At 44.6% G+C, this 23941-nt stretch overlaps 2 long non-coding RNA genes across 3 annotated transcripts; both read right to left on the bottom strand.

Moving 5' to 3' along the window:
- Nucleotides 1-1113: 1113 nt before the first annotated feature.
- On the bottom strand, nt 1114-18165 carry LOC129502814 (uncharacterized). The gene is made up of 3 exons (XR_008663037.1): nt 17898-18165; nt 3104-3221; nt 1114-1192 (listed from the first exon to the last, which is right to left on the bottom strand). It is a non-coding gene; the product is annotated as an uncharacterized LOC129502814 (long non-coding RNA).
- Nucleotides 18166-19799: 1634 nt separating this feature from the next.
- On the bottom strand, nt 19800-22653 carry LOC129502813 (uncharacterized). Of its 2 annotated transcripts, none has more exons than XR_008663036.1 (3): nt 22544-22653; nt 22346-22462; nt 19800-19992 (listed from the first exon to the last, which is right to left on the bottom strand). It is a non-coding gene; the product is annotated as an uncharacterized LOC129502813 (long non-coding RNA). The 2 variants fall into 2 exon arrangements; XR_008663035.1 differs by having other exon boundaries at nt 22346-22449.
- Between the last annotated feature and the right edge of the window lie 1288 nt (nt 22654-23941).

Raw genomic sequence — 23941 nt, 5'->3', positions numbered from 1 at the left:
TAAAAAATAGCTCGATTGACGTATAATCAGTACATGATAAATTGTATAGGTTTAAAGGGTACAGTTTGGTACATGTATTGCCTGTGAAACCATCACCATGGTCAATATAGAAATATATCTATCTCCCCCCAAAGTTTCCTCCTGCCCCTTTGCAATCTCTCCCTCCCCTCTGAGTCATTTCCATGGGATAGACCATTATTTCGGTAATCCTCAGTGCCTCCTGGTATTCACGTCCTGATAGAGTGCCCTCCCCTTGAATCTGGGTGGCCCTGTGATCAGTTTTGAACAGTAGGATGTGGTAAAAATGACACCATGCTAGTCTTAGGCCTGAGCCTTAGAAAATACTAACAACTCGTGTTCTTGCACACTTGAAATGTCTCCTCTTGGAACCTAGCTGCCATGCCATGGGGAAGCTCAAACAACCATGTAGTTCTAGTCCACCAAGAACCTTCCAGGCATGTCAGTGCTCCAGCCCACACTATAGCAAGCATGTCAGCCCAGTCATCCCCCAGAATCCTGACAAATAATAAATACATTTTTGTAGTTTCGGCCACTAAGTGTAGTGTGACACAATTACCAGTAAGTAAAATGGGCTGAGAACATTAGCAATTATTGTTAGGATGGGTTTCCATTCTCTGAGAATGCTATGAGGGAGTACAGTAGAGGTGAGCCAGGATTGTTCTCCATCTCTACATCACTCTCCAATTATTACCTAGTTATTGCCTCCTTTATAGCTAAACTTGGCAATATGCTTACATTTACTGTCCATCCTTCCTCACTTGGAGTTCACTTCCAGAACTGAGCTTTTGATCTTATCACCCCTTGAAAGTGCTGTCCCTGGGGTCACCTGTGACTTCACCATTGCTTCACCAAGCAGATGCTTTTCAGCACTCACCTCATTTGACTTATCATCTGTATTTCTCTGTTAATCATTCCCTTCTCTAACTTGTTTTTTCCCTACATGCACTGGGTAGGATAGATATGGATTCAGTCACATTTCAGAGACCTAAAGAAATAGTTGCTTAAAAAGCATCAGATTTTATTTCACTTTCACATGAACATTGGAGTCAGTATTTGGCTCTGCTCTGTGACACTGTGAGAGGTTCTTTCCATCTTCTTGCTCCAAAATTCCTGGCTGTTCCACCTGTGTGTGGGGTCCAAGATGGCTCTGTACCACTGCTTCAGTCCACCACTGGAAAAGGGAAAAATACAGAGGGGAGAACATGCCCTTTCTCTTGCAGAGAATCATCTGTAGTTGCAAATAGCACTTCTGTTCAGATCCCATTTGCCTGAACACAGTCATATGGTCATATCTAGCTGCAATGGAGGCTGGGAAATGTAGTCCTTTTTTTAAAAAAAAAAGATTTATTTATTTATTTTAGAGAGAGGCAGAGGAAGAGAGAAACTCAAGCAGACTCACAACCCTGAGATCATGAGCTGAGCCAAAACCAAGAGTGGGATGCCCAACGAACTGTGCCACTCAGGCATCCCCGGGAAATGTAGTCTTTCTTTTTTTATTTTAGATTTTAGTTATTTATTTGAGGGAACAAGTGAGTGAGAAAGAGCATAAGTTAGGGGGAGGAACAGAGGGAGGGGGAGCAGCAGACTCTGCTGAGCAGGGAGCCCGATGTGAGGCTGGATCCCAGGACTCCAGGATCATGACCTGAGTTGAAGGCAGATGCCTAACTGCCTGAGCCCAGGCACCCCAGAAATGTAGTCTTCAGCTGGGTGGCCACGAATCCTATCAAAAATTCTACCACTGTGGAAGAGAGAACTATGTTGGATCAACTAGCAGTCTCTGTCATACCCACTTATGTGACTACTACATCCAGATTTCTTGTATGCATGTAGGGACATACTGATTCTTTTAAAGATAGGATCATACCATATATATGTTTTGGTAATTGACCCCTCAACTCATTAGTGTATTGTAAAAGTCTGTGTCAATAAATACACTTAAATAACATGACTTTCGGGACGCCTGGGTGACTCAGTGGTTGAGCATGGCCCTTGGCTCAGGGCATGATCCCAGGGTCCTGGGATCGAGCCCCATGTTGGGCTCCTTATGGGGAGCCTCCTTCTCACTCTGCCTATGTCTCTGCCTCTCTCTGTGTGTTTCTCATGAATAAATAAATAAAATATTTAAACAAAACATGATTTTCATGTTGGATGGTGAAATATCATATGTATATGCCATAATACCTTTTACTAACCATTTAGGTCACTTCAATTTGTCCTTTATGAGTGATATTAGGATGAAAGTTATTGTGACTTCCTTAAAATCAATTCCCTGATTTGGAAATGCTGGACCAAAAATCATTTTTAAAGCTTTTAATATATAGTCTTCTCCAGATACGGCTTTTCTTTAGTCTAATGCTCAATTTTTCAATAAACCTGATTCACATGAAAGCCCTTTGTTCATTTAATTGATTAGATCTTTCTACTTTATTGAGGTATAATTACATATAATGAACTGCATCTTTTTAAGTGTACACATTGATGACTTGTAATAGGAATACAGATCTGTGAAGGGGGTGGTCAGAACAATCTTCTTGTTTTTGTCATTTTCTCAAACTCTTTCAGCTTAAAATATTCAAAATGCCAATGTACTATATTTTGGGATAGCATGTCCTGATCCCCATCAAGGGCAAGAGCGAGAAAGGGGAAGGAGACAGGAAGGAAGAGAATAAGGAAAGAAGGCAGGCAAACACCTGGGAACATTCCTACTTTCCAACACAGCAGCAGAACTTGGTGTTACAAAAATCTATGAAAAACTAAACCAGCCCATCTCCAGCCCTAGAACTGTGAATTCTCAACCAAAGGGGAAGCAGTTCATTTCATTTCATTTGCATATTAATGCAATGCAAACAGCGGGATGGGAGGACGGGAATAGGGGAGAAAGTGCCATCAGCAGTAAACACTTGGTTGCAAAGTTGAGCACAGCATGTCAGTGTGAAGGGCGTGAAGGTAACAGATGAGGAGACATAAGGTCTGATAAAATACACTCAGCTCATTCAAAAGAGCTGAGGACAGACAGAACTGTTACAACAGACAGACGGCAGCAGGCTAAGTGGGTGTCAGGAGGAGGCAGGTCAGAGCCCACCTGAGATGCCCTCCGTGGCCGTGGCGTGGCCGCAGCGATGCACGAGGTGGGAACACGCTGGCCGGGGAAGATCGGAGCGCTGCTGAAGATCCAAGTGCTTATTTAGGTTTCTTTGTTCCTTCAAAGAAAAAAGTTTTTTTTTTTTTTCCAAAGAAAAAAGCTTTGTTTTGTATTGGCTATGCCAGAACAAGATGTCACCTTAGATCCTAAAGGCGTTGCCTTTAGGTGCCATCTATAGGGGTGGCCTGGTTCAGACTTGGGACCGAAGGTGTATCAGAGGCTACCTGCCTCGTGGCCCCGTTGGCCTTCCTCCTTCCCAGCAGCGACCTCCCCCGCTCCCGAGCTGGACCCTGCTTCTCATCCTCCTCTCCCAGCCATGCACTTGCTCGGATGGCTCTCTCCAAAGTTACAGAGAGGAGACTGGGGAGCAAGGGGGTGTAAGGGAGTGGAAAGTACATGCTGAAGAAGCAACAGCCAGAGGAGGGCAGAGGTCTGGGGCTGGCGGCCTCCTGGGGGCAAGTGGGTCATCATCTGCCAGCGTGTCCACCAGGGACGAGGGAGGAGGGACCCCCCCTACTGCATTTTGGGATGGCTACTGTTCTCTCTCTTTAGTTTCTTTCCTTTCAGGGACAGTCACATCCAGCTCATTCTTCTCTGGGGTCTGATCCTATGCCAGGTGACTAGATTAGTTCCCCAAGGCTGCCCTCACAAATTTCTCCAAACTGGGTGGCTTAAAACAACAGAAGTTTATCCTCTCATGGTGCTGGGGGCTAGAAGTCTGAAATCAAGGTGTTGGCAGTGTTGGCTCTGGCTGAAAGCTCTGAGAGTGAATCGGTGCTCAGGGGTTCAGGAATCCTGGAGGAACTAAAGATACTCTTGGAGCATGTAAACATTTTGTATTTTCACTTCAATAATAATCTTCAAACACATTTACATGAAAAAACTTAGCCGGGTCATCTGGATGGACACCTTAGAACTGAACTGATCATCATTTCAGCAGAACTTTTTTGCTCTTGTGTTTCTCACAGGCTGGTGTCTTGAAGCGCTCCTTAATTGCCGTAAGTTAGTAGAGAAAGAACAGGTGCTTTTCAGTAAGTCCTATAAGAAGAGATCACAATGCAAAACACCACAGGGGCTGGCAGCTAACACAAATGAGGACAGCCAGGGGTGGTGTTGGGGTCCACCTGGAAGCCCAGCTCAGGCGAGAGGGGACTGCCATTCAGCTCCAGACTCTGCAGCCCTATGGGGCTAGATCTTCCAGCTTTTCAAGAGAAGGTGGGAGGGCAGATTGTATGTGTAATTCTTAATTCTCTTATAATAGCAACTAATTGAAAAAAAGGAATTCTATGAGGGTCAGATGAGACCTGTCCATGGGCTACACACAGTCTACAGCCCTCCAATTTATGTCTAGTCTAGAGAAAGGTCATAGGCGAGTTGAACCATCACACAGTATATGGTGTGTTAGGAATGTCAAGCCCAAAAGAGCCATGTCCTAGAAACTAGTACTTCAGGAAGCTGAATTAATTTTGGCAAAATAACATCATTAATCACACTAATTAATTCTAATTTGGGGGGTCTTTTTAATTTGTAATTTTTTTTAAATTTGTAATCTTACATTTAGTTTTGTCATTGTTAAGAGTGTCAATATTTAGGAAATGTTCTAATTTAAGTAATTCAAATCAACGGTGGGAATCTATAAGATATAGGCATTCTCAAGTCCGAGAAATCATGTCTTGGCTTATCTAATCTTCAAGTAAATCCTTAGGAATATGTATTATTATTATTCCCATTTTGTAGATGAGAAAACAGATTCCAAAGCGTTTCAGTGAGCTGCCCAAACTCACACAACTAATCAAAGGCGGAGCTGGGATTTGAACCCAAGTAGGGGTGTCTCCAAAGTCTACGATTTCAATGCTGACTCCCTAATTAGCCGTGCTGGACTTGTAAGGGATGTTGTGTCTCTCCCACTTGAGTCCTTTCCCCTTGCTTTTGGTTTTCCATTGCCATTTGCCCAGCCAAATCTACACACCCTGAGAGTTTAGAGGCCCAAGACCAGGCAAGGGATCAAGACTTGGACATCTGGGATTTGGGTCTCGGAGGGACCAGGAATTCCGAAGGATTTGGAAGGAATCTGTGATCAGAACAGTTATCAACAACCTCTCAGCTATGTTGCTCATCATCTTGGGTTTTATGGCCTGCGAATCTAACCACCATTTACAATCTTGTTTTTATGGATAAATATCATGTAAGTGCCAACAAACATTTTGAACCAGCTGAGTATAATCTAAGTTGCTTATGTTCAGATCAAGTCTGTGGTTGATGAGGAATCTGCTGAGAAGGCGGTGTTTGCATCCCTTATGGGTAGATTAGCGTTCTCTCTGTCTAGTGTCCCACACGGTCCTCCCGGCTCTGTCTGCTACTTCATGAAGATCCTGGGATCAGAAAGGTTGAGTACAGGCTCATCAGCACAGCAGGGCAGTGGGACCTGAAAGACGTCCCTGGCTAACGACGTGATACAATGCACAGGAAAAACCGGGAAGGAAATACAGTGAAATGTTAGTAGTGGTCGTCTCTGGGCTGGTAGCATTATGGGAAATTTACATTTTCTTCTTCATACTTTTCTACAATGGCAAAACAATGTATTGCTTTTGTTCATATGAAGAAAGATTATTTTTGGACAAAAGAGAAAGGCATTTATGACAAAAGTCCCTCCTGGCAGTGGGGAAGGAGCGCTATTGCTACACACAGCCATCTGTTAACGTCTTCCTAAGTGTCCCCGGTGTAAGAAGACAATAGGAGTCACAGATTGGATTTGGAGTAAAATTTGGACAATTGTGATGGCTGGAAGTGTTCCAAGGCACTTGTTAAAGATGTAGGCAGAGACATACTTCTTTGTTTCTTTTCCATTGATTCGTATCCAGCTGAGCACTTATTCCTCCCTCCTTCCCCCCACAAGCCTGGGCTCCCACCCCTCCCTCTAGTGACTGGCACTTGAAAGGGAAGCTTCTGTGGTCCTCCAAAATAAAGGTGGTGTATGCTCCTTAATCCACTGTGGTTGTCCTGGGTATGAGGCTCCTTTTGCCACCTGCAGCTGCCACCAGCATTGGTTCTATACGTTTTGGGGGGCACTTCTCCAAGCCGTAGGCTGCCAAAGTGTGGGCATATGGGCACTTCCTCACTGATACAAGTTCTGCCTTGAAACCCTCTGCTGCAATCAATGGATCCTTCTTTGAGATATTAATACAACTTTCCATTGGTGGCTGCACCCCCCAAGTCCACAACTGCCCAATCATTAGTATTGGGGCTAGATCTTAGCCCCAATATTGAGGCTTAGTATTGGGGCCACTACCCCTCCCAGTCCTTCAAAGAACCCATCTCAAATTCCTAGGCTCCCCCTCCCTGCTCCAACCCTTCCCCATTTTGGGTAACTCCTAATGCTCCCTAGAAGGGTCCAGAATGACCGAATAGAGCCCCGGGTGGGGTTGTCTTTTCAGCAGCCTTCAAAACACAGAAAAGCCAGTCATTCTCCATGGGAGAGGTGGGCACAAAAGTGGAGAACACAAAGCCTGGCTCTTCGTGTGAGCGAAAAGGAGGAAATTGTTTTATTCTTTTCTTCAAAAGTCAAAGCAGCAAAATAAATCACTAACTGAGTGCTCATATGCAAACAAAATATGTAACTGAAGAAATTACCCCAACTGCCCAAATGCATCTGGGAGGGGGTGAAGTGGCGAGGGGACCATCACCTCCTCCCAACACACTCTCCAAATGCCATGTCTCTTCAACCATTTTAACTGTGATAGGATGCACATAACATCAAATTTACCATTTTCACCATGGTAAAATACACAATTCAGCAGCACAAAGTCCGTTCACATGGTCCTGCAACCAGCACCAGCACCAGAACTCTTTCATCTTCCCAAACTGAAACCCTTGACCCATTAAACACTAGCTCTCGAATTCTGCTTCCCCACAGCCTCTGGCAACTGCTTTCCACTTTCTGTCTCTATGAATTCAACTACTCTAAATACTTTATATAAGAGGAATTATGCAATATTTGTCCTTTTGTGACTGGCTTATTTCATTTAGCATGATGTTCTTAACGTTCATCGTGTTGCAAGAGGGGTCAGAATTTCCTTCCTTCTTTAAGGCTGAGTAGTATTCCTTTGTGTGTGTATAACACAATTTGTTTATCTATGTATCTATCAATGGACATGGGATACTTCCACCTTTTAGCTATTGTGAATAATGCTGCTATGAATATTGATAATTAAATATCACTTCAAGACCCGTTTTATCATTCTTTTTATTTCAACAACTTTTTTGAAGGTCCTATATTGACATAATGGTAGTTAAGTCTATGTTGAAGATCATAGGGTAAAATTAAGACAGTAAGAGACAGAGAAGCTGGTCCAAGCATGATTCCTTTTGATGCTCACACCTCTGCTGATGGCGGCAGCCCAGAGTTTGCTCTGCCCCTGGCAGTGAACTTCTCAGTGATTCTCCCTGATAAATCATTGAAGATAAGCAAATGAGAACACTGAGAAAAGATAAAACGAATTGGGGGTTTTCAGTTTGTCCAGGAGTGGACTCAGGTGCCTTTCCCTCATCTAAGGTAATTTTGATTGATTCCTTTTTGAAATTCCTTTTGAAAAATCAAGCGTTCACTAGGTGAGTCTCCAGGGCCCAGGCTCCATCTCTGGCTTGTCACCATCTGGGCAGTGTGACAGTTTTCCAGGAGAAAAAGCCATTGAGGCAGGGAAAAAGGCATTAGCTATCTTTATACCGTGGCTACCCCAACTCAAAGAGGGACATAGCTTCAGTAAATGTCTCCAGACTTCTTTTATTTCTTTTTTTTAATAAGCTGTCTTTTTTGTCAAACCAAGTTATTAAAACATTTTGAATAGCCTCAGCATTAACCTGAAAATGAGACCAAGTTTGCTTTCATTTTTGTTTTTAAAAAAACTAAATCAGGCATCTGAAATCTGAAGGGTAACTCACTGAAACCCTGCATAGGGGTTTCCCTGACAGAGCTTTGCTTTTCACCAAATAACCAGGGCAAAGGGGATGGGATCTTTGGAACCAAATTGTAATATAGCTGGTACATGGGATGCCAGGTTAAAAGTCAAAACAACTTGAGGGCTAAAGCTCAGAAGATATGAAGATAAACATGAGTATATTATAGAAAAGAAGACAAATGTTCCTTTAGAAGACTAAAGGGAAGCTGAAACTTGAAGTGAAACAGTTGGGTCATGAGCCCCAGGACCTGGGGATATGCCTGCACTCTTGTCTGCACTTCTGAAAACTTCAATGAAAAATATCTGAGAAGGTACTAGGTAGTCTTGGCCCTTCTCTGTGTCACTTTTTAGCTTCAATTCAGTATTAGCCAGTATAGTAGCCACTGTAACAAGCAAGCTCAAAATCTCAGTGGTTTAACACAAAAAGTTTAAATTTTCACATACATCACAGCCCGGTGAAGGTGGGGGTGAGGTGTGCTATGACAGCCTCTGTTCCATGCCATCATTCAGTGACCCAGGCTCCTTCTATTTGTGGCCCTATTGTCACCTAGGGTTTTAGAGTCCTCTCCTGGGTCCTCTACACCCAGCCAGCGCATCAATGAAGAGAGAGGGTGGGGAGGATCCTACAGAAGGTTTTGGGAGCCAGGCCTGGAAGTGGTGTCCATCGCTTCACCTACATTTCCTCGGCCAGGACTAGTCGCATGGTCCCTGCATGCATGGGGGCTGGGAGACGTCGTCTGGCAGTGCCCACAGGAGGAGGAGCAGAGCACACAGAAAATTGGTGGGCACCAGCAACTTCTACCTCAAATGAACTGGCTTTTCTTAACAATTTAGTGTATTCGCCCTGGATAGATTATATAATAGCCCACTCACAAATCTACACCAGGTTCCTGGCCAGCCTGTGGCTATTTATCCTGTGCTCCTATTCTCAAAGCTGCCAGGCCTCATGGGGCCATTTTCTGCAGCAGGGAGGAAAACAACCTTCCCCTATTCTGTGACATATACTGTCACCTGGGGTGGTGGGGAGAAGTCTTAGCAGCTTTGCTGGGACATCTTGCCTTCCCCTTCCACCTTACAATCTCACCCCAGGATCACTGATCACTTTACAAGAACAACTTCTCCAGCTTTTCTGAACTCTTCTCTCTTAGAAGGGCTCCTAAACTGTCCATGGAACCAAAGATAGCCACCCACATCTTGCCAGGTCCTCACCAGGAACTCTCCAACGTTAGGTATAGCACTTCTCCCTTGTAGTCAAATGCAGAGATTCCAGGCCACTGAAATCAACCAAAGGTTTGGGTCCATCTGCCTCAGCAGGCCACTGAACAAACCAGGACAAGTCTGAAGTGCCTGGTTGAGGCTTAATTAGTCGCCGAATTAATTACCTGTTATTTCCTCAGTTACAGATGGAGAAAAAAATGAACGTCTGCGAGTGTGGCAAAATCAGATAAGGTGGATTATAACTCAGCGGCAGCATATGAAACAGCCTGACTGAGCCTCATGGCCCTGCACAGTGATGGCTTTAGGATTAGGAACAGAGAATAAGGGGGGCTTCGGCTCCAACGGGACCAACGGGGAAGGCCTGATCTTAGGGACGCTCCTTAGGAATAAGCAGCCAGCCTGTTGATAGATGGAATGTGTCAGAGTCCTTGGCAAAGAGATTTCTACTGAATTTGAGGTTGTGTGGAGCTTCTTTGAAAATACTGGTGTTGATCCAAGTCTATTATTGCCATTGCACTTGTATTTCCTTTTCTCTCTTATGTCTGTATTTCTTATTGCCCACACTAGTCTTGGTTTACCTGCCTTTCCACATACAAGCAACACAGATATTTTTAACCACAGTGAGGTCACATCCTAACATTATTAAATAAGCCTTTTGTTAATTCCGAGCAAGAGGAAAAATTCTCCAGTTCTTCACATAGATCTTAATTGGGGTTGAACAGAAAAATCATTTTATTTTCTCCTTTAATATTTGTTAAGCATTGTACCATGCTAACATTTCTCTGGAGGCTTCACATGATTTTGATGGAGTAGTGGATGGAGGGAACATCTACCCCCAATTTTTTCCCTCTTTATTCTTTGGTCTCTTATGGTCCTCCTTCTACACTATTTACTCCAAAAGAAAGTCACCTTGTGGGTCAAAGTTCACGATGGAACCTTTCCGAAACGCTGCATGGAGTCTGCCCTCTTGCTCCATGGTAAATCTATCATCCAACAGTTGGCCCCTTTCCCTCACCTGTATAATGAAGCCTATGATTTATTACAAGCTTGGTCCAGGGCCGAACTTCTATTCATAAAACCCTGTCATCTTTGGATGAACTGTACTGTTTGAGGGCCAAGATTATGATGAAACACTGGCTCGGCAGCTCACAATGGTGGGAATTAGGAAATGCAGGAGAACCTTCTATGACAGTGAACAGAGACATTTAGAATACCCAGCATTACTGCTTCTGAGCTCTCAGTGGTGGTGGCCTCCTTTCGTTCACAATGCTCACATTTCCAAGCCTGGATCCTCATACATTTATTGAACAACTTGTCTTGAGATCAGTCCAATGCTCTTATTTCAGATCTGTCAAAATACCACCTCTTCCAAGAAGCTCACTAAAATTAAGTGGAAATGAAGTAATGATCTTCCTTCCTTCTTCTGTTGTCTTGGAACAGCCTCTCCTCTCGTGGCACCAAAACTGGAACCAGCTATTTACTTCATCTCCAGATGGGTTCCTTTATCTATAAATGCATTACTGTAACATTTTCTAGAACACAAATGGCTGAAGACATCAGATAGAGCTGGCACAGGAGATATTTAAGAATAGAGACTTTGCCTTATTCAACCTTGTGCATTCTGTAGGGCCCGGTACCTAGTAGGTGCTAAACAGTAGGTGGGTGAATAAATTTGATCATCAATACACCATTGGTTTTACCACCTGAAAAGTCTCTGAGATGCTTTGTATGATCCCTACCATGTTTCATGGTTACTGAAGACTGTGCTTGTGTCTCAAAAAAGAAAGTATAGGATGCCTGGGTGGCTCAGTTGGTTAAGCGTCTGACTCTTGATTTGGGCTCAGGTCATGATCTCAGGGGCATGAGATTGAGCCTTGTGTTGGGTTCCGTGCTGGGTGTGAAGCCTGCTTAAGATTTTTTTCTCTTTCTCTCCCTTTCCCCTTCCCCATCTCAAAAAAAAAAAAAAAGAGAGAGAGAGAGAGAGAGAGAGAGAGAGAGAGAAAAGAAAAGTATAAATAAGAGAAACAAGTTGGACCTTGGACACACAGTCACAAAGCCAAGCAAACCCAGTCCTGAAATGAGCAGTGGCAATGATCCAGTCATTGATTTCTCCATATCTGGACATTTACAGGAATGATGAGATGAGGCCTTAATAGTGACTCCAAATTGCTGCTTCTTAGTCACTTAGCTCCTACGAAAGGTAATATGGTCTTCTAATCCCAAGCCACAACGCTCAGAACCGCAGAACAATGTACTGTAACAAGAGAAGTGGGCACTGCCGTAGCATTTCTCAAAGTGTGTCCCACCCAGCCACAGTCTCAGGAGCTCTCTGCATCAGAAAGTGCTCAGAGGCCGAGTGAGTTGATCACCATCACACATGATACCCCCTCTCGGGCATTACAAAGGACACTTGTACGTTAAAGACTCTGAGAAGTGGACCTGTTAAATATATTTGACCATAGAACCCTATTTTTTTAAAAGATTTTATTTATTTATTCATGAGACACAGAGAGAGAGAGAGAGAGAGAGAGAGAGAGAGAGATACAGGGACACAGGCAGAGGGAGAAGCAGGCTCCATGCAGGGAGCCCAACGTGGGACTCAATCCTGGGTCTCCAGGATCACACTCTGGGCTGAAGGCGACGCCAAACCACTGCGCCACCTGGGCTGCCCAGAACCCTGTCTTCAAATAACATCTGTCACTTTTGTACAGAACACATTTTAAGAAAGACATCTCGGCCTGAAGTCTCATTGATAGTGTTTTCATGCAAGTGGAGCACAGATTTGCAACCTGCAATACGTTTGTGCCAGAAATGGCATGCAGGTCCTTGGCTACCAACACATTTTCCCTTATTTTACGGAAAGGTGACCCTGACCATCTGCCATCAGAGTTACATTTAGCTACACACCCTGCAAGCGAGGCTTGGCAGGTAGACCTGAAAGACCTGAAAGTGGGCAACTTGATCGCAAAGCCTTGCAAAGACTGGCGCTATGGGGTAGAGATGCCAGGTTCCAGCTTGGGTCTCATTCCCAATGACACAGCAATGTCTTATTGGTCAGGCAGAGATAGATCTGGGCTGGTCACAGGGATGGGGGGCTGTCCTGGAAACACATTTGACACTTAGGTCAGAGGCAGATCAGAGACTGGCATATTTCCTATGAATGTTAGATTGGAGGGCATAGTTGTGATATTTGCTATTATAATGAAATAGCGCCACAACATAGCAGCCTAGATGGGGAAATGTGCATAATTTTCTTTGAAAATTTAAAATAGTCTCGGGGGTTATTCAGGCTTCCAGGGGAAAAAATATGTACCAGACATGAGTGTGTGAGACATGTTTCCCAATCTTGGTGGCAGGATGCACTGGCGTCCTATTCAGTCCCAGCATTGTGTCGTCCTGGTGCTCAGGGGCTAGACTGAAGTGTTTGCTGATGTGTTTTTCTCCTCCCCTCTGTCCTTCTCTGTTGTGTCCCCCACCCATCCATCAGCCTGACACCCAACTTCCTTCAGAGATAAGGAGACACTGCAAAAAGCTGAGAAATACCTGAAAAAGTCAGTTCTTGGCCTTTGATTGTCAAAAGCCTAAGTCTCAGGTTCAACAAGAAAAACCCAGGGTGTGAGAAATAGATTTGGAAGAAAACCTGATGAGACGATATAGTTTACTCTCCCCACTCTCTCATCCAGATTGGGGTTTTCTGGTGGGGGAAGGAGAGGAGATTGGAAGGAGTGGGAGGTCCCTGTTGGGTCCTGGAGGCATACTGTGTTCGGCTCTCTATTCCACATTGAGATTTAGAGAAGGCAAGAGATGATGGAAAGATCTGGAAGGTGGGAGAGACTAGAATGTATAGATCTGTGGAAGTGGCAATATGGTAGAGAAGATGTCTACAGACTTTACCAAGGTCTCTGTGAGAGCCATAAGGTCACCAGTTGCCCAAGAGTGGCACTAAATTCGCACAGAGATAGCAAGGAAAGGGAGAGAACAAGGGTTAACTCAGCAGTGAATCAACAACCAAAATAACAGACACATGGACCCAGGCACGGCTGGGACGCCTGAGGACCATGTCAGCCCCCTAGGGATGATGAGAAGCACTCTGGAAGGAGCTGGAACCTCTGACAACTTCAGGGAGCTGGGCTGCTATTCCAGCATAAACTGTTACATGAAAAAGAAACCACTGTGTCATTTAAGAGACTGTTATTTAGCCTGTCCTGTGCTTGGCCGAGCACATTCCTCCAGGCAGACAGACACACACGGGCACTGAGGAGGAAGCTGACGGTGTGAATGGACATGGCCCAGGAAGCTGCAGGTGTCCAGGCTGGGCCACAGGAGAAGCAGGGCCCGCAGCCACTCACGCCTCCCATCTTCCATCTACTACAATGGTGTTCGTCACACTATGGTGAAGCAGACTTTCTGCCTGTCTGCTCTGAGTCAAGACTCCTGCATGTGAGTGAAGAAAACCCCAACTCCAATGAACTTAAACCAAAAAGGGAGTTTGTTGGTTTGTGTAACTGCAGAGTGAGACATCCATCCATCTCAGATGAGGTACTGCTGAACCCAGCAGCTCAGGTCCTCTAGTCACACCCTTGCGCTGACTCTCTCTCACCCATTTCAAGGATTTTTGTGGAATTCAATCTCCAGCAACCCGTCCCCCTGCCCCCTGACAGCAGATGGGGCTGAAACCACCAACCCTCCAAACTTTAGGTCCTTCTGGTGATCAGCACCATCTGAGGCTCCCTAGGGATCCTCACCCCCCCACCCATACACCCCCAAGTCACCTCACTGACATAAACTCAAGTGCATTAAGAAAGAGCTCATGATGAAAAACCAAAGACTGTCCTATGATGAAGTTCCAGGGGTTTTGGAAGCTCAGCACCAGGAACCAGAGACAAATGCCAAATATATTTCTTACTACATCCCAAGAAGGCCATGTTCACAGTTGTGTCCTATGCTCAGCACAGCGGCTGGCACAGTGGGCAGCAGCCAATGTTTGCTCAACGACTGAGCGAGCTATCGAATGAATCCGTATTTCCTCTGCAGTGTAGGAGAAGCTCCCCCAGGGCACTGGGGTGCTGGAGTTGAGCCCTGGCCTTAGAACCACTGGATAATTAAAAATGGTTGGTGTCAGTCTTCCAGGAGCACCTTGGGTGGCTTTAGAGGTGTGTCTCTCCCCACCACAAGAGAAGTGGGCTTTTGGTTGGCTCCCCGAATGGCTGGACCTTTTTTTTTTTTTTAATTTTTAGAATCTATTTGAGAGAGACAGAGACAGAACACAAGCAGTGGGGAGGAGGCAGAGAGAGAGGGAGAAGCACACACACTGCTGAGCAGGGAGCCTGACATGGGGCTTGATCTCAGGACCCTGAGATCATAAACTGAGCCAAAGGCAGACACTTAACCTACTGAGTCACCCAACTGCCCCTGAATGGCTGGTCCTAATGCACCCCAGGGGAAGCAGCTCTCTATGGAACGAAAGGGACAAAGGCCACCTTGTTTCCTGTTTCCAGGTCAGTTCTTCCCTCCTCCTCCTCCTTCTCCTCCTGGGCAAGACAGCCCCAGATGGGGCTTCAAGGAACTTGGAGCTGCAGGAAACTCTCAGAAGTAGACTCCTAGTCAATTAGTCACCAGAGAAAGAGACCTGCTCCCACTGCTCCAAGCAGTCACATGGGATTGTGTAGTCCCAATACTGAAGGTAACTCTTTTTTCCCTGAAAAACAGATTCCCAGAAATACTGAAGTAGAAGGTAATCGATATAATTCCAACTAAAGAATTCCTATCAAGAAGTTGGAGGATGGGGGATAAATAACCCTATTAATGATTCTGATCAGTCACTTTCCCATCTGTTGTCTTAAAAAAAATTTTAAAAACAAAGATAGGCATATTATTTCTGTTACTGCCAAACCCAAAATGCGTGATTACCATCACAAATAAGAAACCTGGATCTTATTTCATTGACATTAATGCTCAAAGGAGTATAAAAATAAGTCAAAACAATATTCAAAGTAGATGTGAATACATTTTCATCAAATAATGCAAATTAAAATTAAGGTGAAAACCATTAAACATTTTTAAATGTTTGTGCTTTCAAAGATATATCTGTCTTCTAAAAATGAGAAATTTAGGAGCACCTGGGTGGCTCAGTGATTGAGTGTCTGCCTTCGGCTCAGGGTGTGATCCTGGGGTCCTGGAATTGAGTCCTACATCAGGCTCCCTGCATGGAGCCTGCTTCTCCCTCTGCCTGTGTCTCTGCCTCTCTCTCTCTCTCTCTCTCTCATGAATAAATAAATAAAATCTTTTAAAAAAATAAAACCTTTTAAAAAATTAAAATGAGGGGATCTCTGGGTGGCTCAGCAGTTTAGCGCCTGCCTTTGGCCCAGGGTGTGATCCTGGAGTCCCAGGATCGGGTCCCACGTCTGGTTCCCTGCATGGAACCTGCTTCTCCCTCTGCTTGTGTCTCTGCCTCTCTCTCTCTCTCTCTCTCTCTCTCTGTGTGTGTGTCTCTCATGAATAAATAAATAAAATCTTAAAAATAAATAAATAAATAAATAAATAAATATGAAAAACTTATCTTTAAAATTAAAAGGCACAATACAACTTATGTGAATGCCAAAAGTGTAAATCAAAACTAGTTAAAACCATTTTTAGAAAAATAACACTGTTCACGATTCCAGTGCTCAATGTCCACCAAATTGCCATTGTAAGAAATGCATCACATTTTACTTCTGTCACATTGTGATCTATGTGAAAAATTGTTTAAAGGTAACATGAGATAATATTGCAAAACGTTCCCCAGTTGCCGCCTACATCTGTTGTAGATACCGTGGCAAGCTGTGAGGACTCCCAGAACCAGAACCAGGAATTGAAACTCAAAGAGAAGCAAGGATGCCGGGCTCCACCAGGAACTGACACTTGGTTATGCAACAGGTTACTACGGTGATGCTAGCCGAGAGGAAATGGTTTGACAAATCTATTGATTTGTCATTTTGGTTATCTGACTACTTGTGCACCTAGGATCCCCCTTGCACTCCAAAGCCATCTGCGCCCACCTGAGTCAGGAACACTGGAAGCCCTAAACTTTACTGGCAGCCAGATGTGGTCTCTCCTGCGGACACAGTGCAGATGTGGAGGTCGGGGGCCTGAGACCTGAGGGAGGCTGTAACGCAACAGAAGCAATTTGGGGGTATGGGTCACACTCTGCCAAGTGCTGATCAGATCCCCAGGGAGAGATTGCTCGTGTGTTCTTCAATACGTTTAGTTTCGTGTGGTTTGTGATACTGGGGCCCTTGAAAGCTGGAGTAGGCAAACTTTTTCCTGTCCAGACCAGAGAGTAAATATTTTTGGCTTTGGCCTCTATTGCTATTACTCAAGTCTGCCATCGTAATACAAAAGCAGCCAAAGACAATTCATAAATGAATGAGCAAGACTATGTGCTAATAAAATGTTATTTACCCAAATAGATTGGATTTGGTCCAGTTTGCAAGCCCTTCTAGCACATGGGGCCCTAGGCGGGGCCTCTCTTGTCTGGATTTAAAGGCAGTCTGACTGTTTCAGTCCCACAATCCCCTGAGTTTAAGCATTTCTAAAGCAAGGGAGTCCAAAGAAACATGAAATCTGGGACGCCTGGGTGGCTCAGCGGTTGAGCGTCTGATTTTGGCTCAGGGCATCATCCCAGAGGCCCGGGATCGAGTCCCACATCGGGCTCCGATCTGCATGGAGCCTGCTTCTCCCTCTGCCTGTGTCTCTACTTCTCTCTCTGTGTGTGTGTATCTCATGAATAAGTAAATAAAATCTTAAAAAAAAAGAAATATGAAATATTTGTGATCATGGGCTAACCCCTGGCCAGTATACCCATAGCCTCATGAGAGTGCTGACCTCACAGCTGTGTGACCTTTGGCAAGTCATTAAACCCCTCCCTCTCAGCTTGGTTCCTTCATCTGTAAAGTGATCAACCTCCCAAGTTCACAGCAACTGAGAAAGTCAAAAGGACAGTGACGAAGGTAACACTTGCAAAGTGCATTCCAGTTTTCCAGATTGTTTCCTATTTGACCCTTGAAGAATCTTATGAGCTAGTCAGTCCCAACCCCATTTTTACACACGTGGAAACGGCGGGGCAAAGAACATGTTAAGTGACTTGCTCAAGGACCCTCAAGTGGTAACCAGCAGAAACCAGGTCTCAAAACCAAATATCTTCATTCCCAAGGCAGGGCCACTTTCACCTCAACTCCGTGCAACCTCCATGTAGACACTCAGTGCTACGTAAAACCAGTGCTGTCGCAAACATTTTTTTCATCTTAGACCCTTGACCCTCCGGATTCCAATTCTAATATTTAAACTAATTATAGACACTAGACACTCTATCACAACGTCTGTGACACATTTGAGTTATTGCCGAACAAACACGGTGTATACCTATATCCTGGGTTGTGCCAATAGGAACAGAAAAGATGCCAACTTTCCTTTCTCCCCATATGGGCTTCTGCGTTGGGCTGCCAATGAGCGAGCTCGCTGCCAGTTCAGTGATTACACAAGCACCGCTCCTTCCATTAACCTTCCCCCCAGATGACTCTCACCTGTACAGGTTCATCGTGAGCTTCCAGAAGGACAATTCAGGAAGCTCCTCTGCCTAGTGGGGTTCGCGATCAGGTCTGACGCTGCCTCATTTATTCCTTGGGGCTGCTTACCAAATGCTGCTCATTTTGCGATTCTCATTTCCAAGCCAAAGTTCAATCTCTTTCATTTCAGTTTGTCACATAGCTCTTGACACTGGACTGTTTGACTTCTGATGTTTACAGATGTCTCGTAGTTTACTTGTTTTTGTGCTAAGGGGCTGAAATAAGAATTACGTCCATCCCTCTATCAAACATTTGATTCTTTCTGACGTTTTTAATCCTCTGAGCTTTACTCTACGTTACAGTCAACTGTTCCCTCACCATGTCTGCCCTTTCGCCTACAGATTCAGCAGTTTTAATCCTGACACGGTAGCCACAGATCGCCTATGGCCACTACAGTTTAAATTAGATTTGAAAATTTACTCTTTCTAGCCAAATTTCATGTGCCAATGGCTATACTATACTGGGTAGCACAGATATAGGACTTTTTAATGACTGCAGAATGTTCCATTGCAGAATGTTCTACTGAATGTTCTAGCACTCTATAATGGATTTAGAAACCAATTTGGATAAACTTCATAACTGGCATAAATTCACTTGAGAACTGCTCTTGATCCACCTACTTTCTTCTTTTAAACCACCCAGATTAACACTAAGACCAAGACTCCCGGTAATCTCAGGGACCAACTGCTGATTATATATCATGTGCCATGCACTGAACTAAATAAACTCTTACTGTGTACTCTCTTATCAAATCTTTATAATCAGTTCATGTTATTATCAAGACTAATTAGGAACCTGAGGCCCACGGTCACATAGTAAGAGGCAGATTGGAGATTTGAATCGACATCTTTCTGGCTTTAGAGCTTGAGCTCTTAAACACTCAGTGATGCCAACTCCTCACCCTCAACTTCTGTTGCCCCCCTACTGTGATGTGGGCCTGGCTAGGCAACCCGGGGATGGGGCTGAGGCCGAACGTCATGCTGCCCAAAATCCAGGGCAGAGCAGGACGTAAGGAGGCAGGATGGGGGCATGTAGGTGGACAGTAAGAGATCAGCCTAATTTTGTGCCAAAATGCAAGTAGTGTCCTTCATGACACAACTACCAAGGCTTTTTACAAACTGGATACCTTTCCACTGGAAACATCCAAACAAGAATAATTACTACTGGGTCTGCTAGGATCGGTGAGTGATATTTTACATTAACTAAAAGAACTGACTATGTGGGCTGCTTCTTCTCATTATTCTCTGTTCATTGTTTTTTCTTCCTGAAAACACTTATTTCCTTCCATGGGCCCCATGGGCCAGCTAGCAATTTGAAACACAGTTTCAAAAACTTTGTCTGGGCCATCTCTAGAAGACTGGCCACGACCATGTGTTCAAAACTAACAGTCCATAAGCCTGCCCCGAATGCTGACTCCTTACTTTGAAGCTTACATTTAGTTTTGTTTTTAATGCAAACCAATCGACAGATTAGAGAGCTGGAAATTGTGGCTCTAGGTTTTCTTGAGCTCACAGTGAAAACCGTGTTTCGTATCAATCATGAATCTCTTACTAGCTTTCTTTCCTAGCATTCGTTTCTTCCCTTGTAATTTTTTTTTCTTTCACATGATCCTTTGAAATTTGACATGCCAGCTGTCAGGACTACTTATACTATTACTTTTTTTTATAGGTCATGACTTTGCTGGAGTGAGCAAATCCAAATTGGAACAGGTAACACAGAGCATCTCCCCAAATTAGTTTTCAACAGAGCATGTGAGTGGGGCCCAAGGTGCAGGAGACATTTCCTTTCTTTTTTTTTTTTTTAAGATTTTATTTATTTATTCATGAGAGACACAGAAAGAGAGAGAGGGAGAGACACAGGCAGAGGGAGAAGCAGGCTCCATGCAGGGAGCCCGATGTGGGACTCGATCCTGGGTCTCCAGGATCACACCCTGGGCTGAAGGCGGCGCCAAACCGCTGGGCCATCGGGGCTGCTCCATTTCCTTTCAATCAATCAGTGTTACGTTATCTCCAGGATGGGATGTGGCCTCGTCAAACCTCTAAAAGGAAGGGTCCTAGGTGACAGAATGGAGAACTGCATGAACCTGCCTCCCAGGACCATGGTCTCTTGGACCCGGCTATGGTTCCAGCTCCAGTATTAGGCCATTCATTAAGCATCCACTTGGCAAATCAGACACATTGGGTAATTAACAGTAATGAATAAGAACACAAGAGCAGACCAATTAAAAATCCTCCACCTATTAGTCATATTTGCAAGTTACCAATTACCAAATACCAGCCAAATCCTGTCCATAATCAAGAATTTTTAAAAAGATCTATTGAGAAGGCAGATTTTTGAGATCATGATGTCAGAACTGGGTTGAACTGCATGAATCAGATTGGAAATTAGTCACTAGGTCAACAGACAGAGTGAATAATATAAGGTAATAAGACTTGGAAGAGTCAGAACCAAAAGGCTGAGACAAAAAAAGGAATCATGTGGCCAAAGCTGAATTTTAAAATTTCAAGACTTTGGGCAAAATCGTTACTAGATGTAATAAGGTTGAGTGTACTGTAGTCCTGAGAATCATGGACCATGCCTATTTTACTTCCCGCTGTAACCCCCATCACCAAATAGCACCCAGAATATTTAGTAAATTTTTGTAAGTAAATGAAGTAATCGATCAATCAACAATCAAGTAAAATTTGTTTTCTATCCTTTGTCACAAGTACTGCTTCTCTTGGTCAAATATCTCCAGGGTATCCTGAGAAGTTGGGTGGCTTCCCAGGTGCCCCAAATAGGCAGACATCAGTAAACTGTGGTCTGTTCTTCAAACATTCCCATTTTGTCTTGTTTTTCTGCTCTCCATGAAACCTCACACTATGCTGGAATCCTTCCTCTCAGAGCCTGTTGACTTCATTAACTCATTTATATCAGTTCAATGAATGGAAATAAGTATATGGCAGTAAGTATGCCCATCCCCTCCATATAACACATTTTCATTTTAATGTTATGGTGAAGAGCAAGGACTTTGGAATCACACCTGGACTGGAATCTTCCACTCAATAGCTGCAGACCTTGAGCAAGTTATTTAGATTCTCTAAGCCTTCATTTCCTCATCTGTAAATAAGGGTTCTCAATGGCACAATCCCTACCTCACAGTGTTCTCGGGAGCATGAAGTAACACTACCCAAGTAAAGTGCCCAGTGTAGTGCCTGTCCCATAGAAAGTGCACATTAAGTCAGTAGGTTCTCCAAGTGTTGTCCCCAGACTCCAGCATCGGCATCCCTAGGAATTTGTTAGAATTGCAAATTCTCAGTGCCACCTCAAAGGAACTGAATCAGAAACTCTGGGAGTGGGGCCCAATAATCTGTGTTTTAATAAGATTTCCAGGTGATTCTGACGCAAGCTGAAGCTTGCAAACCACTGCGGTAAATGTCAGCAATACAGTATAAGAATAATATAATAGCATTTGTATTATAATAATGTGTCGATATGACTAGTAGTTCGACAGGGGCCATGTAAAATACTTTGGTGCAGTCGTTTTCAAACCAAATTCTGGGAAGCTTGGGGGCTCTGGGAGACACGTGGGAGGCTGCCTCAGAATCTCAAGGGACAGATCAGAGGCAAAGATCCAGGCTGTCCCCAGCTCTGCTCTGACAGGTGACTCCCCGTCATCAGCTTCATATATTTCAGTTCCATCCCATGTTACGTTTGCTGGACAAAAGGGTTCTGTTCTGAAATAAATCTTGAAAATCACCACTTCACCCCAAGTACCAGTGGAAATCAGGCCAGCTCTGGGGGAGATTCAGGGGACTAGGAGATTTTTCCCAGGCCTGTCACCACATGGGGCGATTGATGCTGGCCCTGCATTCAGATCTCAATGCCACGAGCATGCTTTAGGACCTGTCCAGGGCCCTTTTTGTCTTACATCATATCGTGAAATCCTTATAAGGAGTTACTTGCCCTCCTTTTCAGAGGAGAAACTGAAAATGCAAAGACATTAAGTAAATGTGTCCAAGGTCACCCAGCTGATGCAGCTGGCTGGCACGAGAAGCCAGATCACCTGATACTGAGATTTGTTCTCAATCTCCAAGTATGGCTGCTGGTCATGCTTGAGCAGATAACCTTACCATGCAGGAAAACAACCCACAGGGGAACTGGGTGAACTCTGCAGGGACGTGCAGACCACACTCTCGGACCGACAAGTAGAAGGCAGCTCCTTGTGCCCCACCATCGCTCAGCACCAAGCTCGGGACAGATTGGTTTCTTTCAACATGACTCACGGTCACAACAAATTAGAAAGTCCCCGTTCAGAAGGGCTTTTCCCTATTTGCTAAATCAGTCAGGTGGGAAGATGATGTCAGCACACTCGGTACATAGGAGTCATGAGCTGAGAGTCTGAATCTGAGTCCCCGTCTACTTACTCCTTTAGACCTTGGTCAGCTGCCTAGGTGGCCAAACTTGCTGCTTATCGTCCAAGGTGGACTTTGAAACGGAATTAGGCAACATTGGGAGATCTTCGGGCTCCCTGAAAAGTTGAACTAGATAAATATTTTGTCATTAACTGCAGTATTACTTATTCATTTATTAACCCGTCCCACAAATGTTTAGGAGGCCCTTACCCTGTGCTGGGTGTCGTGCTAGGTATCGAGGCCGCGGCTTTGAAGTCAAAAGATATGGTCCCGGTCTTCATGGACCTCCAGGTTGGCAGGGGTGGGAAATTGCTGCTAATGGTCTGTCCTGCGCTGATCACACAGAAGTACTGTTAAATATTTATTAGGTGTTTGGCACAGTACTAAGTGCTGTACACAAATCATCTCCCTGAATTCTCACCCCAGTCTTACAAGGTAGGAATAATGATCTCTCCATTACAGAAGATGAAACTGGGGCTCAGAAAGTTTTAGTAACCTGCCAAAGTGGAGCCCACTGCCACTAAGTGGCAGGATCTGACCTGTAAGTGGGGCTCTTAGCCTCTACCTCATATGTATGTCCACATATAGGGAATATCTTTTTTATCAGTACCTAGAAGAATATCTACCTATAGGGAGTTCTTTTTCTTTTCTTTTCTTTTCTTTTTTTTTTTTTTTTTAAAGAAATCTCTATGCCCAATGAGGGGCTTGAACTCATGACTCCAAGATCAAGAGTTGCATGCTCTACCGACCAAGCCAGCCAGGTGCTCCTGTAGTGAGTTCTTAATAAATCATTATTGGGATCCCTGGGTGGCTCAGTGGTTTAGTCCCTGCCCTCGGCCCAGGGCGTGATCCTGGAGTCCTGGGATCCAGTCCCACATCGGACTCCCTGCATAGAGCCTGCTTCTCCCTCTGCCTGAGTCTCTGCCCTCCCTCCCTCCCTGTGTCTGTCATGAATGAATAAATAAAATCTTTAAAAATAAATAAATAAATAAATAAATAAATAAATAAATAAATAAATCATTATTAATTAAATAGCCCATGTGAGACAAGCTAGAGACAGAGTGTCCCAGATGTGGGGATGAATGGGGGTCATGGAAACCAAGTGACCATTCTAGCAGGTGGGGGCAGTGGGGAGAGAGCCTCATCCAGCAGCGGCCTGAGAAACAGGCGTGGGAGCAGAGGGATGTGAGACAGTCACATGGGCTGCCAAGAAGCCTCTGTGCTGGAAACGGTCCCCATCAGAAGTTTCCAGGGAGCGATGGTGTTGGTGGGGGAATGGGCAGAGAGGGCAGACACTAACCATCCCTCCCAGCTGTCACCACAGGACATGCTGCCAGTCAGGGTTGTTGGTTCATCACCCAGACTGAAGTCTGTGCCCAGCTGAGCAGCTTGGAAGAGGATGGCTCATAGAGAAGGTTGGGGTGATGATGTTATGGCTGGTTTTCTCCTGATCCTCTGACCAGCGTTTCATAAAAAGGCCAATTTGTTGGGTTGGGCCTATGAAGATTATTTGCCAGTGGTCTGTGGGTTCAGGACTGGCTTGGAAAGGGCCAACAGTTGTATCAGCGCCTTTATAACATGGCACCATGTGCTCCTCTCTGCACCACG

Source organism: Nyctereutes procyonoides, unplaced genomic scaffold (genome assembly GCF_905146905.1).
Source record: "Nyctereutes procyonoides isolate TBG_1078 unplaced genomic scaffold, NYPRO_anot_genome, whole genome shotgun sequence".
Taxonomy (NCBI): domain Eukaryota; kingdom Metazoa; phylum Chordata; class Mammalia; order Carnivora; family Canidae; genus Nyctereutes; species Nyctereutes procyonoides.
The sequence above is the reverse complement of the archived record's forward strand: the minus strand, read 5'-3'. Positions and strand labels throughout refer to the sequence as shown.